The 21040-nt window shown below is 35.6% G+C and overlaps 1 long non-coding RNA gene across 1 annotated transcript in view; it reads left to right on the forward strand.

Annotated features, from left to right (window-relative positions):
• Positions 1-20813, forward strand: part of LOC121450712 — a 34252-nt gene extending 13439 nt beyond the window's left edge. The window contains exons 6-8 of the long non-coding RNA XR_005974634.1: positions 7395-7505; positions 13229-13327; positions 20647-20813. This is a non-coding gene — a long non-coding RNA (uncharacterized LOC121450712). The remainder of the gene's footprint in view (positions 1-7394; positions 7506-13228; positions 13328-20646) is intronic.
• The last annotated feature ends 227 nt before the right edge of the window (positions 20814-21040 follow it).

The following is a 21040-nucleotide window of genomic DNA, read 5'->3' on the forward strand; positions in this document are numbered from 1 at the left end:
TCTCTTAAAGAGCCATTCCACTCTTTTCCACTTGCATTGATTGTAGCTGAACAAAAACACTTATTCAAAGCCACTTTTGATTTTATTTTTGATTGCTTAAAAACTTTTAGATATCTATTTTTAATTTTTTTATCATAATTAGGTTACCCACATCAGAATGTCATTAGTAAACAGAGTTTTGTTTCTCTCTAGACAGTTCCTGAGTAAGAATTGAGAAAATTATTATTATTTCTAAACACTCAACAAATTGCTCAGGTCATTACTGGTTACCATATAAATATTAAATTAATTATATTTCTTATAAGTGCTTTGCCATATGGATTGATATTTCCTCAGTATAGCAATTACATCTACTTCCCACAGCTTCTCATGATACTGATAGTCCTCGATTTTTCCTAACTACTATTTTGTCTGTTTCTTCAGCCTAAACTTATACTACTTAGACAATATCCAGTCAGAATCTTTCTTAAATCATTTACAAGTACATATATTCACACAATATGAAGCAATATTTTGTACCATGTTCTTCATTAGTTAATACACTCTCTCTTTTTATTTCATTTTATTTTTATGCTGATGTCCACATAAATTGCCATTTTTGCTATCATCTTGAGAAATTTTATGATTAAATTTATTCATAATAGTGGTGGTATGTATTATTTTATATGTATTCTTAGTAGAAAATATGTTTATTCCTCACATATTTAACTTACTCAGCAGTGATGCCATCCTCATGTCTACATAATGAAGGCCGACATCATGAACATTTAATATCAACTTGCCCAGAAGATTCTAAATATCTTACCACAGACTGGGCTATGATCTACAACTGTATTCCATATGGGATTAATAAACAGGCTCATTTTCTTAGTCATGCTTCCACCCACAGTCTGTGACATGACATAAACAAATAATACAATTGCAAAGAGTAAAAACACTGGGACTTTGTTTCCAAGGAGATAAAGAAAGCCTAGTACAGGGATATAATTCAGAACTCATATTTTGTCTTAAATTGAAATTATTCAAATGCCTAATCACATTTAAATAACAATGTTATATGTAAAGGCTTTCTTTTGCTTTTTAATGTATTTTTGTTGCGTGTTTACATATGATTTACATGATATCTTAAAAAACATAGCACTAACAAAAATAATTTCAATAGGTATTATTTTATTTCATATGAACATTTCATATTTGATTTGTTTGTTCCCACTATATCTAGACTTTGCTAGATAGTATTCCAGATAATGGGTTCCCTAAAATCAGAACATGCAGGATGAATCAATCCTGGTCCCACTGGGCCTGGGCCCACAGTCTGCCCCAGTCATTCAACTCTCCCTCACAATCAGAGTGCTTAGATTGTTAGTATCCTAGTTCCTCAGTGTCAGGCAGAGTTCCTAGATACCATCAGCCTAGGTAAGCTGTATCAGTGGGTATTCCCATCACGACCTTGATCTCTTGCTTGTATTCTTACAATTCCCATTTTTCAACTGGGCTTTAGGAACTCAGCCATGTGATCAACTGTGGATCTCTGCATCTGATTCCATAATTTGCTGGATTTAGGTTCTATGATGATGACATTTAAGATAGTTATCAGTCTGACAACAAGGCAAGGGCTGTTCAAGTACCATCTCCACTATTACTTAGGGTCTAGGTTATGGTCATATTTCTGAATTCCTCCAATTCCAGGGTTTAGCTATTTCCATAATGTTTCTGTCAATGAATTTAACTTTTTCCTTCATCACTATCTGTTTCACTAACCAATCTTTAAAATCTGTTACTTCCAGTTCTTTCCTCTTCATTATTCTCTTTAGCCTTACTTTCTGCATTCCCTTTTTACCACATCCATATTTTCCCAATTTTTTCATGATATTTGTCTTTTTCCTTTTCCCAGGGTTATCATTTTTCCCTTAATTTTCCCCTTATTACTTAGCTTCTCTGTTTTCCTGTGTAGTTCCCTATTCTATGCTTTATTATTGTTGTTCACCTATGATTAGGTACAAACCCTCCTCATCATTCTGGTCTAGGTTACCTCACTTTGAATGGATTTTTATAGTTTCATTCATTTGCCTGCAAATTTCAAGAAATCCTTATTTTTACTGCTGAATAGTTCTTTATTGTGTAAATGTGACCACATTTTTTAAAAATCTATTTTTGGCCAATGACCATGGATTTTCTTCCATGTTGCTCTTATTATATTATATGTTTAAGGATTATAGAGGAATAACCCAGACATTTTTCTACTTTTTGATATTATTATCTACTATTAAGAAAATATAATTTAAAATTGGTGTATAGAGGACCATATCATATTTGGTGAGTAAGTAGAATACAATGATCTTTAGAGTGGTTAACTATGTGGCCTGTGATTTATACTCATTATCTTAATTTTTATGCCTTCACGGTTACATTGAAAACAGAAACAGTCAGGAATATGCTCATTTGAAAATGTGCCAACCTGGATTCATTTTTAGAATATTTGTTTTCCAAAGCAGGCATGCTGGTATTGTACAATTCCAGGACATTAGAGAAATGTGGTAACAGGAGGTTGAGTATTCATGGCCAGCTAGTCTTGAATGACACGTTTCATTCACATGAAGAAACCTATCTCAATTTCACAAGTTTTAGTAAATATCTCCATCAAACCACTATTGGTAAAATATGTAAGCTGTTTTGTCCTAATGAATTTCCAACAATTCTAACTAAAGGCATAATTTTTGTAGTATATCCATTGCTCAAAAACGCACTATGCATAGAAAAAGGACAATGAAACCAAACCCTAATGATAGTAGCTATTTGTAGTCTTGAGCTAATTGAGAAAGAAATATAGAATTATTATTAGCATAGCATTCCATGTAGGGCACTTATGTACCAATAGATGGTTTATAATAATGGACATACAACTTCTTTAAATATATACTACATACATTAAAGATAGAAAATATAGTTCAGTTTTAATAGTGATTATGAAATTTTGAGAGGAATTCTATTGTTTGGAATCTAGTGGATTTTAAAAACAAATACCTATAAATTTATATTAAGACAATATTTCAGGTATATTAATTACATATGGTAAGAAACAATATGAAAGAAGGTTCTTGCAAAGTTGGGGGTGCAAATATCTCTAAGGTCTTAAAAACAAAGCTGGGCAGTGGTGGCACATGCCTTTAATTCCAGCACTTGGGAGGCAGAGGCAGGCTGATCTTTGTGAGTTCGAGTCCAGCCTGGTCTACAAGAGCTAGTTCCAGGACAGGCTCCAAAACCACAGAGAAACCCTGTCTCGAAAAACCAAAAAAAAAAAGTCTTAAAAACAGGCAAATATAAATGTTAATAATATAAATATATTTAATTTTTTTACAAGAAAAGAATTAACTTGAATTCACTTTTTATCGTTAAGACAAAAGGCATACTTTATTACAATCAGGTCTATTTCAGGAGGGCTTAAAAGTAATATTTCTTTCTACAATACATCCATTGCCCTATACAACGTTCTAATGGACTTGAATATATTATGTATTGTAATTCAATTACAGGAACCATTGTAATAATATATTATATTTAAATATTACATATTGCATGTGGTATAAAAAACATAAATAATTATATTTCAACTGCATAAACAAATACATAAAAATAAACAGATCAGAAAAAAATTAAGATGCCAGATGGAATTAACAGCTCGAAGTTACAATCAAAAAACCACAGGTAGGTATGGATGCTTTCATGTATACAGCTAGAATCTAGGCAAAAGCAGCTACAATGTTGCTGTGGCAACCAGTCTTAATTAGGCAGGTTTGTCTGTTGTTAACTGGAGGCAAAACAAAGGGTAAATTATATTTTATCCTGTTTTCCCCTTCAAATGGCTCTGCGTCTTTTTACAACACAGAGGCAGGAGGGAGACACAGATGGATCATCAGCTCCGGATGAGATCACGATGTAAAATGCAGTCCTGTGCTTTCAGGTTTGAGAGCTCTCTTCTTATTGGTTCCTAGATAACATAAAAAGGACTGCACTGAGGGATTTTGCCAGCCAGTCTCCTGGCTAAAGTCCAGCGTTTAGCTGGAATTTAGTCAGGAGATTGGCTATAAACAAACTCAGAAAGAAAATCTGTTGCAGAGACCTGCAGGAGACAGAAGCTATAGATACCTAGTAATAGCACAGAATTTCTGAGATTCCCCATGCTTCTGCTAAGAGTCACCTGTTCCTGTTTGCAGTGCAGGAAATGTGCTCGAGTCGCTGAAATCACTGCTTCAGCCTTTATATCTTTAATTTTTTGATTAGCCTTTGATTACTCATTTTCTGTAATCAAATTTTAGTTTGGGAGTCAATACCTGACAGAAACCGGGAATGTACTGATCATATGCACCACTGGAGTACCCACTACGATAATTGCCATATCTGGGGATACTTCCGGCATCTCGGATTCTGAAAATTTCAAGTGGCAGATTCCACAGTCAGTGTGTTTATGGAGTATGACATGGCATTTCTGAATGTGATACCAGTAAGCTGCAATTGGCGGCGAGGAATTATAATCAGCCATCCTCAGGCAGAAATGTTGGATTTCAGGAAGAGAGGGATATATGATCAACTACTAATTCCCTCGCAGTGCTTTCCCCTTGGATAATTGGATTGTGGTCTGAGATAAACTGCGTGTTTTATTTTTTTTTTCTGTCATCCACTTTTACTTTCTTTCTTTTTTTTTTTTTTTTTTTTTTTGCTGGACCACATCTTTTAAGGGAGGGAGAATGAGGCAGCAGCTCTGATGGACATCTCCATGGTTACCACAGGATTTGTTCCTATTGGTAGAATGGAAATCATTCTTGTCTTTGGTTCATATTCCAGGAACAATTTGAAAAAACACACTACTGCTGTGTGTGGCAAGGACTGCTAATAACACTTTCATCATTGCAGATCCTTACTAGGCATGCTGTGGCTATATTCCATTTCTCAGCTGCTCATCCCTATAACCAAAACTAGAATGTATAGCACTAAGTAGCAGTCAATGTTGAATTATTACATATTGGCCCTTAGGCATGTGTTGATGGCACCAGAGATGGTCCCATTGGATGTCACAAATATGAGTGCTGGATTTGTGAGGGAAAGAGGTGTGAGAACAATATAGACATTTTCTGTGTCACCTGGAATCATAGCAGAAAAATTCTTGAATGAAAGACAGCATTTCTGTGAATGGTATTGTGGCCAGACTTAAGGACAGATAGAAAGTTCATGGAAGGTATTAATCATAAAGCAATCTAGGGAAAGACAAGTTTACGCGTTGTGTGAATAATATCTATTGCAAATTTTCACTATGCTGCCCAATTTAACATGAACAGCCTAGCAATAACCACATCTTTATTCCATTGAATGAAACAACCAAGAGATGAAGAACTAAATTTTTGTACACTTAGGACCTATGTAGAAAATAGGTAGATATTCCATAATAGAAGACTAAAGTGATCCCTGGTATGGAGTGAGTATCTCAAAGGCAGAGAAGGCAGTAGTATTTTCATCTCTTCTCTGAATACACAAGTTTAAAGCATAGCTGTAGGTATTCTCAATGTTATGCTCTGTACTAATATAACAAATATGTCTAAGATTTTCAAAAGCCAAACTACCATGAAAAACTAGAGTTAACCTGAGGGATCTAAGCATCACGTGCATATGTAATCAAAGGAAGAGTACAGCAGACACATCCAAATCTCTGAATTCATGCATTGGTGGGATTAATAAGCAGTTCCACTGATGAGATCTAGGTGATGGATGTTGATAGACTCAGGGGAAATTAATTTGAATTTTGTACATTCTATCAAATGGAGCATCATATTTTCATTTGCATATAACACATATATGTCAGAGATATAAACGGTGGCAATACATCAGAACTATACATTCTCTCAGAATAACATACCTACATAAAACTTAGTTTCTAATTTACTTTGAATATTATCACACTTCCTCAGAACAGGTGACAATGAAATTCACAAATCTTTACTATCTTTTGTATCACTGAAGGAGTATTTTTAATTTTTTTAATTTTTTTAAGCTGTTGGAAAAAAAAGTTTGCCTCCTCCCCATCTCCCATTTCCCTCACCCTCCTCTGACACTTCGCCCCCTCCTCCCACTCCTCTCCCCCTCTCCCTCTCCCTCCCACTCAATTCTCCCTCCCTCTGGAGAATGAAGAGCATTCCAGATTCCCTGCCCTGTGGGAAGTCCAAGGTCCTCCCAGTTCTATCCAGGACCAGGAAGGTGATCATCCAAACAGGCTAGGCTCCCACAAAGCCGGTTCATGTATTAGGATTGAAAACCTAGTGCCATTGTTCTTGGCTTCTCATCAGCCTTCATTGTCTTGACATTCAGAAAGTCTGGTTTCATCCCATGCTTATTCACTTCCAGTCCTGCTGGCATTGATGAGCTCCCAATAGATCAGTTCCACTGTCCCAGTGGGTGGGTGCACCCCTCGTGGTCCTGTCTTCCTTGCTCATGTTCTCCCTCCTTCTGCTCCTCATTTGTACCTTAAGTGTTCAGTCCGGTGCTCCAATTTGGGTCTCTGTCTCTCTCTCGATCCATCGCCAGATGAAGATTCTTTATAAGTCAAGTTATTTTTAATTTTTTTAATTTTATTTTTATTTTATGTGGATTGGTGTTTTACATGGGTAACTGTGTTAAAATATCCTATTCTTTCATATTATAGGAGGTACACTTTTCAAAATATCTCACCAACTGTACTGTGATATTTTTAGTTCCTTTCAAATATTTATGTAAGTTTATGTATTGCATATATTTATATGTATTTCCTCAAATATACATATATATATATATAATTCATTTATTAATTGGTACAATTGCTTTATGTAGTTTAGAATATAATGTGTAAGTACAGTATTTATATTACTTCACAATTTTTCCTGCTACGTTCAGTAAAATATGTGCATTGGAAAATATCAAATAATACAATAATTATGTGAAGTTATTTTACATTTTGTGCATACACAAATATATACACAACTAACATAAATTGAATAAGGAATGTAGGGATTATATGTACCCATTTTAGCTTATCATTTTGAATTTTAAAACTATCAATATCATTGTTCAGTAAAAGCTGATCTTTTCTGATTTCGCATGAATTTTTTGTTCATGACTTTCCTGCTATGTGTGGGAATTTGAGAGTGTTTGTAGCTGTGTGGGCATTAAAATTTCTGATGTCACTGTGCTTACACAATTTTGGATTTTTAATTAATTTTGTTTAGTTTCTTTTGTTGGAGTTCTTTTTTCCTAACCTTATTTTTTTTCTCTTTAATATGTTCTCCTGAAGTGAGAGGTGATGTATGCTTTTAGTTGGTTTTATTGCCTTTGGTTAATTAAAAAAAGGCCTTCAACCTATGTCTTTACAGAGTAAAGCCAGGCTGAAAGAAATGACAGAGTGAGTAGACAGATTCCAGGAGAAGACAAGTAGCTGCTGCAAGAGGCAAATGCCTCAACAGCAACCTGCCAAAACTTTTCCAGTAAGTTATTGAACTAATGAACAGATTTATGAATACTAGTCAGTTTAGGATAAAATAGCTAGCTACAACACACATAGAGTAAGCAACTGGCCAAATAGTACTCAAAGAATAAAGTTTCTGAGTTATTATTTAAGTCAGGATGGCCATGGTGGAATGAACTACCTGCATGTCAACTATATCCATCAAAACCTGAGAATGATGAAAAAGGAATGCTAGATAAAAAGGATAGATTTACACATAGATTTTTTGGTAGTAGCATTTTCTTGGGTGGGCTCTGTTTGCTTGCAGCAAGCAGAGGAATGATTTTTTTTTTATTTCAGAGAATGCTTCCTGACTCAGTGGTAGCATAAAATCTTCAAGATTTATTAAGAAAGCATCCTGGTTTATGTTAGTTTCAGGATCAACTATAACTCTTTCTGGTGGTCTGGCTGCAGAGCATTTATCTGGAGTTTGTGAGCAGAGTTCTACAACTTACTTAATGGCAACACATATCTGATGAGAACCAAGCTTGTATCTGGATCTGAGACAAAGGCTCTCAAAGGCAGTATACATGCCTTCAACATGTTTGATTGAATGGAACTGACAGGCAATATGGCAGAGTTAATCCTAGCCTTGTCCACTTAGCATTTAAAAAGCTTCTGGTCAAAAAACAGTTATAGCAATAAAAATAAACAACTGATTGAAAGTAAATAAAGTATTTAAATAGACAGAGTATAGACAGTCATAGATTAAATGAGTAAAGAAAAATAAGTCATATAAAGATGAAAATACACAGGGAGACTGGCTTATGTATATTACTGTGGATTATTTTTGACTGTTAATGAGTTAAGTACAGAAAGATATTTCATAGCATGTAGTGCTAATCTAAACCAAAATGTGTGCATTAAACTTATCTTGACTTAAAAATTTGGATATAGGTAAGGATATTTGCTTTGGAAAAGAGGTTATACTTCCTTTGCAAAGAGAATGGAAACCTGTGGATTTCTCAAGATAAATGTGATTCAAGGGAAAATGATGCACTTAAAGGTCTAAATAAACTCCTCCAAATACTTAGCCCAATAAACAGCAGGAAGAAGTTAGGAAAGAGGTATGAACAAAAAATTTTTTTATACAGTTTGGTTACATTTAAAGCATGATACACAATAGAGATATGCATTGGCATAGATTTTGGTTTATTAATATAAATTTAATAAATTTGTTATATATATTATAATATATATATATATATATATATATATATATATATATATATTTCTGCTCCTGATTAAGGTATTGCATTGTGCAGCTAGTTTAAAATAAAATGTATAATTTTGAAACATAGGTTAATATAGAGTCATCTACAAGAGTCAAGTTTGTTGTCAGGTTACTTACCTTTTCTAGAGTTACAGAGATATATTTCAGATGGATAGTTATTATTTAAGCTTCTCAAAGTTTAACAAAATATTATATTTAAATGTTTTCAAAACTTAGGACTTTTCATGACATTGAGACACATACTTATCTGTTCCTGGTAGCACCAATTACTTCAAGAGGAAGATGGGCATCTAGCAGGCTCCTAATGGAGTTTGCTAGCCATTTGGACAAGAAACTGCTTTTGCCTGGACTGCTTAATGGTATCTTGTCTAATATTATACAATATTAGACATGCTGGACCCACAGAGAAATGTGCCTATAAAGTTACATAATATCCTTGGATGACTGTCCAGGCAGTCAGACGACTTTCTTAATTCTAGAGTTTTGGAAATTGCATACAATGGAATTCCTGTTAACTTAGGTAATATCATCTCCTTTTGGAGAAATTCATGGAGTTGAGGAATAAATAGTTATAATTAATTATAGTTTTCCCTAGTTATGATAAAATATAAGATACATATGAATATAATACCTGTGATTCTTGCTGGGCGATGGTGGCGCACGCCTTTAATCCCAGCACTCGGGAGGCAGAGGCAGGCGGATCTCTGTGAGTTTGAGACCAGCCTGGTCTACAAGAGCTAGTTCCAAGACAGGCTCCAAAGCCACAGAGAAACCCTGTCTCGAAACCCCACCCCACCCCAAAAAAAAGAACTGTGATTCTTGCTAGACCAGTTTTTTATAAGAGATTTCATTATGTCAAAGTTAATCTTTCTCTTTTATTTAGAAAAAAAGGGAAGGTGTTTTGGAAGGTCATGTTATCTGTGAATATTTTTTATTGTAGGAGCAGTGAAGAAGATATCTTAACTAAGGAAGCCATTTAAGGTTTGGCAAGAGTCTTGGCTCTAGAGGGGTTCCCAGGTGTCCAAGAGGATTTCCCTAGCTAGGTCTGTGGGAAGCAGAGGAGAGGGTCCCTGAACTGGCCTTCTCCAATAGCAACACTGATGAATATCTTGCCTATCACCATAGAAACTTCATCTGGATAGGGATGGAGATAGAGACTAAGACCAAAATTGGGGCATTGAACTGAGCTCCCAGATCCCAGATGAAGAGCAGAAGGAGGGATGTTGTATGTGCTGCAGGCTGTGTTCTATCTGGTTCCCAGCCGCCTGGCTAGCTTATGCCCCGAAATAATTACATGGAAACCATATTCATTTAAACACTGCTTGGCCCATTAGTTCTAGCCTCTTATTGGCTAACTCTTACGTATTGATCTAACCCATTTCTGAAGGAGGTGGGCCATCTTTCTATCTGTTGTTAAATTGGTTAGTTAATAAAGAAAACTTCTTGGCCTTTAATAGGACAGAAAATTAGGTAGGCGGAGTAAACAGAACAGAATGCTGGGAGAAAGAAGCTGAGTCAGTCAGTCGCCATGATTTCCCATCCAAAACAGCAGCAGGTTAAGATCTTCCCTGGTAAGCCACCTAGTGGGCTATATAGATTATTAGAAATGGGATAAATCAATATGTAAGAGCTAGCCAATAAGAGGCTGGAAATAATGGGCCAAACAGTGTTTAAAAGAATAGAGTTTCTGCGTAATTATTGTGGGGCATAAACCATGCAGGCAGCTGGGTGCCGGGGACGCGGCCCCACCGCTCCCTCAACACATTTCTGAAATTTTATGTAGCCCCACGAGGTGTGGCTTACCAGGGAGATCTTAACCTGCATGTTTGTCTGGTGGGAGAATCATGGAGACTGCTTGACTAGGCTTCTTTCTCCCAGCATTCTGTTCTGTTTACTCTGCCTACCTAATTTTCTGTACTATCAAAGGACCAAGCCAGTCTCTTTATTTAACCAATGAAATTAATACAAAACAGAAGGCTCTCCCCATCAGAGGGAGAACATGAGCAAGGAAGTCAGGACTGTGAGGGGTGCATCTACCCACGCAGACAGTAGGCCTGATCTAATGAGAGCTCACCAAGACCAGCTGTACTGGCTCTGAACGAGCATGTAATCAAACTGGACTCTCTTAATGTGGCTGACAATAAGGATTAACTAAGAAGCCAATGATAATGACATTGGATTTTGATTCTACTGCATGTACTGTCTTTTGGTGAGCCTAGTCTGTTTGGATGCACACCTTCCCAGACCTGATTGTAGGGGGGCTTGGACTTCCCACAAGGTTGGGCACCCTGACTTCTCTTATGTCTGGAGAGGGAGGGGGAGGATGAGTAGAAGAAGCTGGAGGGAAATGGGAAGATGGGATGAGATGGAAATTATAAATAAATAAATAGACTAAAAAAGTGTTATGAAGTGCAGTCCCCATGAATACATCTACAAAATACTATCTGAGCTAAAGCTCAGGTAAAATTTGAAGGTCTGATGGTAGTGTTGGAAAGATTTTTAAGAGCCAGATAAACAGGGAGTTTTCTGCAAGCCTGTTTCTTTGTGTTGCATGAGTTCTATTTGGAATTAATAATAAAAACTCGGAGCCAGACATAGGGTAAATGCTGAAAGATCAGAGAGACAAAGCAGCAAGTCACAATTAACTCTTACCTTGCTAACACCTCAGAAGAAAAAGCGGCTGATCTCCTATCTCCTCCTACCTTATATTCCTCTCTCCACCCTTTCTGTCTCTACAGGCCTTCAGACCTCTATGGTTAATTAGTAGCTGGCTCTGCTCTCTGATATTAAGGCAACCTTTATTTTTTTAGAACACAAGCAAAATATCACCACACCTTTGAACTTAATAATCTAACTGTCCTACTATCCTTTAATGAGTTGACAATATTGAAACTTTACAACTTATTCTAACTTTTCTCTCCTGTAGACCACTTAGTTTCAATGAGTATTATCTTTGCAAACAGAAAAATACCTTTAGCTTTTTTGGTATAAAATATTGCTGACAATTCTGTCTGCTATTTACATCACTTATTTGACCTTTGCATTTGAAGGTTATTTTCTCTGACTGCATTTTAGATTTATAGATTTTTGTACTTATTATATTCGATTGCACACGTTAGCCTGTTTTGTTTTGTTGTTTAGCATTTCAGCATTCTGTTCCACTGTCTAACCTCCTGATTCTTATGGGACTTACAGTTGTTTACTAGGTTTTTCTGCACATAATGTTACCTTTTCTTTTGTTTCCTTTTACATTTTCTCTTATTTTCAGCTGTTTGATGAAGTTTGTTTGAAGTTATATAAGTCACCATGGTAAAACCTGGCACCAAATAACAATTTACTGAACTTGCTTTGTTCCTCATATCAAATGTAAGCAAACATTTTGAAGAGCTCTTGATGGGGCAATCTTCCAGTTGAGAACCAGAAAGTGATATTACTTGTGGCTACAAGAAAAAATGATACTACTTAGCCATATATTTTTTTAAGATATTATGACCACCAAAAATAAGGGATAAAATGGTTAATCTTTTTCCCATTATTTGACAACACTTGGAAAAGATTTGTAGCCAAAAACCAATATTTACTGAAGAGTAATAGATTAAATAATAAACTCCACATAATTAATTTCTTGAGATATTGGGTAAGCATTTCATAACATGCAATAATCCACAGTTTTAACTTAAAGACTAAGAATGATCAGGAATGCTAAACATAAAGATAAATGTCTTTAAAGACCTGATAAATTAATACAAGAATTATAACAAATAGGTAAAATTTGGTAAAAACAGAAAAACATTTAGTACTATTTCAAATAATGTTACAAAAGATAATGCTGAAGTCTATGAAGATCCTTCTAATTATAAATACATCAGTATCATATTCATAGTCAGGCATGTTATCTGAATGGAAACCCTCTAAACCATCGTTTACCCATTGGAGAAAACGTGGAGTGGGAAGATATGGAAGTACATGCAATGGTATATTAACTTCTGTATTACACTCTTTTGTTTCAATGGGCATATATTGTGATATTTTTGTGAGTTAAAATTAAGCAATGCAAACAAACAAACGAACAGAGAATGGAACAATAAATTCATGTTTGATGCAGTCTAGACACAGAAAAAGGTGGGTTCAGTAAAATTTTTAACAGAAATCCCTGGTTTCCCACTCTGGCACTTTCTTACTGTCTCAGAGTTAAGAACGCTAATTAAGAAGAAATACATATCTCCTCACCTAACTTTGAGGGGTTAAAATGTGATCACACTTTTTTTTTATTAAGCTGAAGTACATTTTCAGAAAAAAAGAATGTAGAAATCTTTTCAGTCTTGCAGAGAACAAAACTATTGTACTTTTGCTATTATTTCACATTCTCCTGTTCATCCTGTGCTTTTGAATGAGACAATTTTTGTTGTTGTGTCCTGTAATGTTTCTATTATCTCATTTTTTTTCTGCCTCTATTCTTTCTTTTCCAGCACATTCTGATTCCACAGAATAATCTATGATGAATGTTTTAACTCAGTATACTTCAAAACCAGAACCCTCCATATGAGATCTGTGCCTCTCTGAATCAGGTATTCCCTTGAAGCATTGACTTCCCAGCTTTATACTCCTTTTACAATATCGTTAACCACTGCAAGTTTTTCATGTTGTATTTGTGTTTCTTTTGTGCTGTTTCTGCTCTTGGAGGTCCCAGATTAGCAAAATGGATGTTGCCTTTGTTGTGCTATGTTTCTTTTCACTCTTTTACTCAATTTTTCTTTCATTATGTACCCTTCTTCTTCCATTTAATACATCTTAAGTTTCTTACCTGTCTGTTGCTGTATATACTATGCTAGCGAAAGCCTGTATGTTTGCATTGACCCAAAGCTTGTCATCATTGAGTATGACATCTTTCTATTTAACAAGAGGATCTAGTTCTGTACTTTGTATAACACACGCTACCTGTCCACACATTCCCCTAGCATGGTTCACACATGACCATCTTCTTTCTATCATTGGTTTACTTACTCTGTTTCTAATTGGATACATTTTCTGTAGAATGTGCCCCTGTCAAACCTAATTACTGTGATGAAATGTGCTTTCTGTGTTGACAATGTGTCAATTGAATTAGTAAGTTTGTACCTCCTTTCATTAATGCAAATCTTTATCTTGTCTCCTCTTTTGTTGCATAGAGATAGATGTCAGAGAAAAAAAGAACCAGAGCAGATAAAATGTTACTCTTTAAATAACATACCTTCTTGTACATCTTTATGAGGAAATATATCTTGTGGAAATGATATGGTCTTAATATTGCCAACATTTTCTTATCCATAAGATCTATATAAAACTGAAATTGCTTCTCTCCTTCCCTTTGAGGATATAAAAATATCACCACAGAAATGGTGGTGGTCACCTATATTACTGCTGATGCAACACAAAGCAGAAAGAGCACAGAGAGATGTTAAAATTATCATCACACCTACGAGGTCTCACAGTGCTTACTTCCTTATGCCTCTGCTTAATTGAAGCATGTGCGTTCAAATTAGAATCCAAAGAACTCTTTCCTCTTCTGTGACAGGTGTGATAAATCTAGAAATCCCTTTCTCTTAATCAACAGAGTCTGTGAACATTCCCTCGTATGGCCAACAATATGTTGTACCTACAATTAAGGTCATGATTATGAGATGTGAAAGTGATTGTGTACTATTTAGATTAGCTATCTCAGTATACCCACAGAGGTCTTTATTGAGACGATAAGGGACCTAAAAGATAAGGTAAGAAACACAAGCATTCACTGAAAAGGCAGGAAGTCACCCGTCTATTTGTATGACATTGGTATGGACTCCTGAACAAAAGTCACAGAAGGAAAGCAGTCTGAACAACATCTTGTTGTGAGATCAGAAAAACCCATTTTGTACACTAACAATCAGGAGTATTATCCACTTGTGTTGCTTTCAAACAGCAAATGCTTGGTGATTTGTCTCTGCAGCAACAGGAAACTGATACATGATTCAAAGAGTTAGATCGATATGATTTACTGATTCAGTACAAGGCCCCAGCTAACTTCCTAGAGAATGAAATAGGTTGAATTACTTCTCGCTTGGGCCTTCTCAAATGAGGTTCATTTTCATTTCAACAACCTAAATGTCTGTTCCCGACTTCCCCTTAGGCTGAACTTACTTTAATATTTTCAGCTATTCATCACCGCTGCCTAGGTTTGCTAAAATGACCTAGTCATACAATACAAAAAAAGCCCTAGATGTTCCTTGCTCTATCTTCAGTAGAGCAGAATCAGTGAACCTTAAGGACCTGCCTTTTATTGGAACAATACATTCTTCCGTCGAGATGAAGACTTATTTTTGCAATCAATCCTCTTTTCAATGATGCAACATAGGATACAAAGCTTGTGGAGACTGAGTTGTTGGAAGGATAAAATCTACATTTTCGAGTATAAGAGCATCCCTGCAAACACACAGATCACCAGAGGGGATGTCTTTCTTCCTCATTATAACAAGAGGATACTCAGGAAATGAAATGTTAGGTACTATAAAACAGAATAAATAGTTATAAGTATAGTTTTCCTTAGTTATGATAAAATATAAGATACATATGAATATTATAACTGTGATTATTGCTAGATAACTGTTTTTATATGCAATATTAGTATGTTAAAATTAAACCTTTCTCTTTTATTTAGAAAGAAAAGGGAAGTTGATTTGGGAGGTGATATATTCTGTGAATACCTTGTATTGCCATTTGTTAATAAGTAAGCTGAATCCACCAATGTCTTAGCAGAGTAAAGAAAGCCTGAAGGAGCTATATAGAAAAATTAGCAAGAGTCACTGAGAAGTCATGAAGCTGCTGCCAGAAACAGATACCATTCCTGGCATCTGCTGAAATTTGCCAATAAGCCACGACCTCATGGTGCTCCACAGATTAGGAGAAGTGGGTTATTTTAGGATATAGGAGTAAGCTAGCATTACTTTTAAGCTATTGGCCAGACATTATTGTAAATAATATAGTTTCAGATTCGTTATTTCAAGTCAGGGCTTTAGGATACAAGCCATCATTATCTGCCGACAGATCTACTCCTTATGATATGCTATCTTCAAATAAGGTATCCTTTTCTTTGGGATATAAATTGGATATACACATGGCATGAAGTATTTTTAAGTCCAAGAATAATGGTAAGTAGTAGGTATTAATAGGGTGTAATTAGAAGAAACACTGCCAATTTTTAGCACTTTGAACAGCTGTGCATGAGTAATATTGGTGTAAAATGCTGATATTTACCATTACATTAGAGAATGAAGAGAACATTTGTTAAGATAAAAAACTGATTTTCATGGTATAATTTGATAACTGAGAAAATAATTTTAGAAATTGCCTCAAATATTCCACTCCTTGAGCTAGATCCTATTGTAGCAAAGTTCATATTGAATTAAATGTGTACTACCATAGAGGAAAAACTATTTTTAGAGCATCATGATAAAATAGTACCGCATCATTTTGGCATTGATTATAATAAAGGATTCTTTATTTGGGGGTAGCCTCTCAGATCAACAGTCCTCTGCACAAGCAGGGAACAGGGAACAGAATCAGACTGACAAGAATGAGCAAGAGCATGTTTCCTAATCTGTTGTTATAGTATGCCAAGACCATGTTCATGTGGTCCAGCATCCAAAGCCATTGTCTTAAGGAGTTCCCAGAGGACCTCTCCCTTTTGTTGAAATAAGAGAGTTTTAAACCCATTGTAAAACTACATACAAATAAGAACAGATATCAAGTATCAAAATTAGAGTTACCAGAGAAAACCTGTCTTGAAAAACAAAACAAAAAGTAAAGTTACACACATCATAAACTATATCAAGATAGAAATTTATCATAAATATTTCAATGAATTCTATCCTAAGGAGTCTAAGTCTGATATTAGTAATGGCTTGTCCAAGTCATGAGAGGAATGTAACGATGCCTACATAGTATACAAACCCATTGAAAAATTGAGAGAAAAATAATATTACATAAAAAGGAAGTACAAAGAAGCAACTTTCAAATGCGGAATAAATGACAGAGACAACCGGCTATGTAGGCTATCACCCAAAGATTTTCTCAGGTATGCTAGCTTTGAAATGATGCCTATGTACTAGAAGAATGCCCATACCAAAACACACACACACACACACACAAACACACACACACACACACACACACACACACACACACACACGCACTCACATTTTCCCTGAAGTCAGATGTCACTGATAAGAGAGTACAGATAAATGACATGAGGCTGGAGTACTCATATTGGTCACAATTCTCTGTCTCTATAAACTACAAACCAGCCACAGAAGTAGTAGAAAAATAGCAATAAGATTAAGAATGACAACTATTATTATACCGAACATGTGCTTTATCTTTTCAATATCTTTTTGAAGAATTCTACAATATTATCTAGAGGATTTTGAGCCCAAGAACGACCCAAGTTACTGGCAGCCAAATATGTGTATACTGTTGTAATATCATAAGTGATTGATTATGAGGATCAAACTTAACAGTGGAATTAATATATAAATACAATTAACATTCATAAAAATTAATTCCAGTTGTAAAATTAATTCTTCCAACAAAAATGCATGTGGTACTGGTACACAAGCAGTAACATAACTACTTCCAAATAAATGAAATTTATAAGTAGAAGCAGATACTTCTTTTTTTTTTTTTTTGGTTTTTCGAGACAGGGTTTCTCTGTAGCTTTGGAGCCTGTCCTGGCACTAGCTCTTCTAGACCAGGCTGGCCTCGAACTCACAGAAATCCACCTGCCTCTGCCTCCCAAGTGCTGGGATTAAAGGCGTGCGCCACCACCGCCCGGCAAGCAGATACTTCTGTTGATATAAATGAGCCATTTAAAAGCTGAACAGGTTTAAGGCAGCCACAATCTTCTAAATTGCAGTAGCGTCTTTGAGTAAGGAATGTGATTATCACTGATTCCTCCATCTCCCCATGCCAGTAGATGTCTTCCAGTTATCATTTCATTCTCGAATCAATTCCACCTGGTAACATAAAGCAAATCACAAATGATAATATTCCATTCAGAACAAGTGTTAATAAGTTGACAATATGGGCACCAATGGATCTATTTATTTTCAATTATTTTGCCAAATTTAGCCAAAGAAGTCTTCCAAATAAATGGCTGATATTTTAACTATAATATGTAAAATCTGGTCATACAGGATACAATAATTCATTGTGAATTATTATAATTGCACCAGGTCTGATTAATTTAACATGCTGAAAGCCTTTGAAGATGAGTACGAGATCTACAAATTTTAATTCTAGGACGTAACCAATGATGTAATCCCACTTATAGACAAAGACCATTTCACAGCTTATTGGCTTTCTATCATCCATATAAGTAAAATTATAAGAGGTCCCATCAAAATTATTCAGATAAGTCAAGTCATTCCAAGGAGGAGAGAGGATACTTACAGTGATATACACTAAAACATCAGTATCTCCCCAAAAGACAGGCTTAAACATAGGTGTACAAAAGACATAAGCACAATAATTTACAGCTGATCCCTGAACAAAAGAGACAATTAACAGAGCACATACGGCCAGAAAAAATATTCAGCTGTAACTGGTCTTTTGGACTGCTGAACAATAATCTGACCATAGAGCACAAAAGATTTTACCTAACCCCAAGTTGGTGATCATGGTGAAGATCAGTATTGGAGAGGTCACTTCCATGAGTATAATTTTACCAGGGCCAATATTGGAACGTCTACTTCAGGAGTCATAATTGTCACTCATCCTTAACAAACAATACCATACCCGGTCCCTTTCACTATTAGAAATGAAGGCTGCAATTCAGTATTTATGGCAATTTTTCTGCTAGTTCAACATTTGGAGTATGAGCAAAATATTTATCTACTCTTACTAGAATATCCGTTCAGGGCAGATTTAAGAAACTTAATATGTATAAATGTAAAGTTGCAATTATTCTTTCAAATATTTCATATTTATTTCTTACCAAAATCTTCCTTTTTTAAAATTTCAATTTGCTGTTTTAAAATGTAATGGACTTGAAAGTATGATTAATTTATCAAAATGGAATTTTTTCTTTTTATTAAAAAATTCCATCTACTTTCCTCCTCCCATTTCCATTCCCTTCCTTCCACCCCCTTCACCCACTTTTTCCAGTCCAAAGAGCAGTCAGAGTTCATGCCTCGTGGGAAGTTCAACGTTGTCCTCCCTCCATTACGGTCTAGCATCCAAATAAACTACGCTCCCACAAACACAGTACATTCAGTAGAATCAAAACCCTGTGCCATTGTCCTTGGCTTCACAGTCAGCTCTCATTTCAGCTACATTCAGAGAGTCTTGTTTGACCACATGCTCCATCAGTCCGAGTCCAGCTGGCCTTGGTGAGCTCCTATTAGATCAGCACCACAGTCTAAGTAAATGGATGCACTGCTCGTGGTCCTGACTCCTGGCTCACGTTCTCCCTCCTTCTGCTCCTCATTTGGACCTTGGGATCTCAGTCCATGTCCTCCAATGTGGTTCTCTGTCTCTAACTCCATCCTTTGCTAGACGAGGTTCTATGGTGATATGCAAGATATTCATCAGTGTGGCTATAGGATAAAGCCAGTTCAGGCACCCTCTACTCGGCTGTCCAAGGAAAAGTATGATTATTATATCAAAATGGATTTTTATCTTTAACATGTCGATGATTAGCATTAGTATGTAAATGTACACTGTCATCCTTAACAAAGGAAAAGGCTACCAAAGATCCCTTAGAGCATTTCCAAATTTTCAAATATCAGATCTTCAGACATTTTGCATGTGATCATAGGTTATAACCTATTCAAAAAGGCCTTTTAAATATGCTCTTTAACTAATTTTTCTTTTGTCTGAAATTCTTTGATAAGAAACTTATTTTCCAATATCCAAAGCATTTTAAATCTTTTAAATTTTTATTTTAATTTACAAATTATAATAAATGGTGGCCATAGTTTCAGCAGTCAATTGCACTTTTCTTTCAGATGGAATATCTTTCATATTTTCCTATAAATATTAATATTTCCTGTTTCCTGAACTGATAGCATAGCTCATTATAACACACCTTTACATTTTTATATGTTTGGCCTATTCAGAAGTTATTTCCTTGCTTCTTCTCCAATTACAGTCTTTCTATTGCCTGTTTTAGTCAAACTAGGAATTCAATGTAAGGCTCATTAGATTTCTGGATAACTTTAATCCACGAACCATCGTTCTCTCCCATGGAGCGAAGATGCTCCCATGCTCCCATGCCTATTTCTCTCAGTTATTCATGTATTTCAACTGGGGTATGAGCCTGCTGATTAGGGTTATCACAAGTTCCACTTCCCTGTTAACATAGAAAAAATAATTTCCCTTAGCAGAGGATTGTTGCTGACTGCATCAATTTGAGCCTTCTCAAATTTAAAAACTCATATTTGCCATTGCAAATATTTAGGCTCCTTTTTATGCATTATGTCCAACTTATCTTTTAATAATACTTTCTCTTCTATCCCAATAACATTGCCCACTCCAAAATCATAATACCTCTAAAATAAAAAAAAAATATTAATTCTAGTAAAAAAGACAGTTATACGAACAGTTCTTGGTAAATGCTTAACAGTAATCTTCAAGAGCCTCTCTGACTCTCTATCATGTTTTCTCATCTATAAAACATCTTTAATATACTCAAAAAACCCTATACTTTAATTTTTGTATTTACCCCTCACACCTTGAATGCCTGTCTCATTTCATGCTAAGTAATTGTTTGTCCAGTGATCACTGTTCTGCTCTCCGAGGTTTAGAAGACACAGCAGATTCCTGTGTTTTTCTTCATCTTAATTATACTTCACTTTATATGGTCCCCTCTGAACAGCTTCTTCACTGAATCTCCTGTGTTCGGGACACACTTTGGGCACCACTCTACCCTTGCCTACCTGAATGTCAACAGAGTCCCTAGACGGGAAGTGAGAATAGATGGGACAAGAGACACTAGAGATGGAGACAAGACAGGATTCTCATCAAGACTTGTTTATTCAAGAGAAGAATTGAGGTAAATAAAGGGTAAGGGAAAGGAGAAATTCTCCTTTTGTACATGGGTAACTAGGCAACTTACTAGACAACCTAACTATGTTCTAATGGTCAGGCATAAAGTCCCTAATTGCAACATGAAGAAAAGTCAGAATGTTCAAACCGTGGGAACAATGGAGCAATAAATCCATGCAGAGTTAGTATGTGAGAGATCAGAACAGCATGAGGAGCCAAACACA

The sequence above is a fragment of the Microtus oregoni genome, unplaced genomic scaffold (genome assembly GCF_018167655.1).
Source record: "Microtus oregoni isolate MIOR12 unplaced genomic scaffold, Mior012 000000F_ref0000247, whole genome shotgun sequence".
Classification (NCBI taxonomy): Eukaryota; Metazoa; Chordata; class Mammalia; order Rodentia; family Cricetidae; genus Microtus; species Microtus oregoni.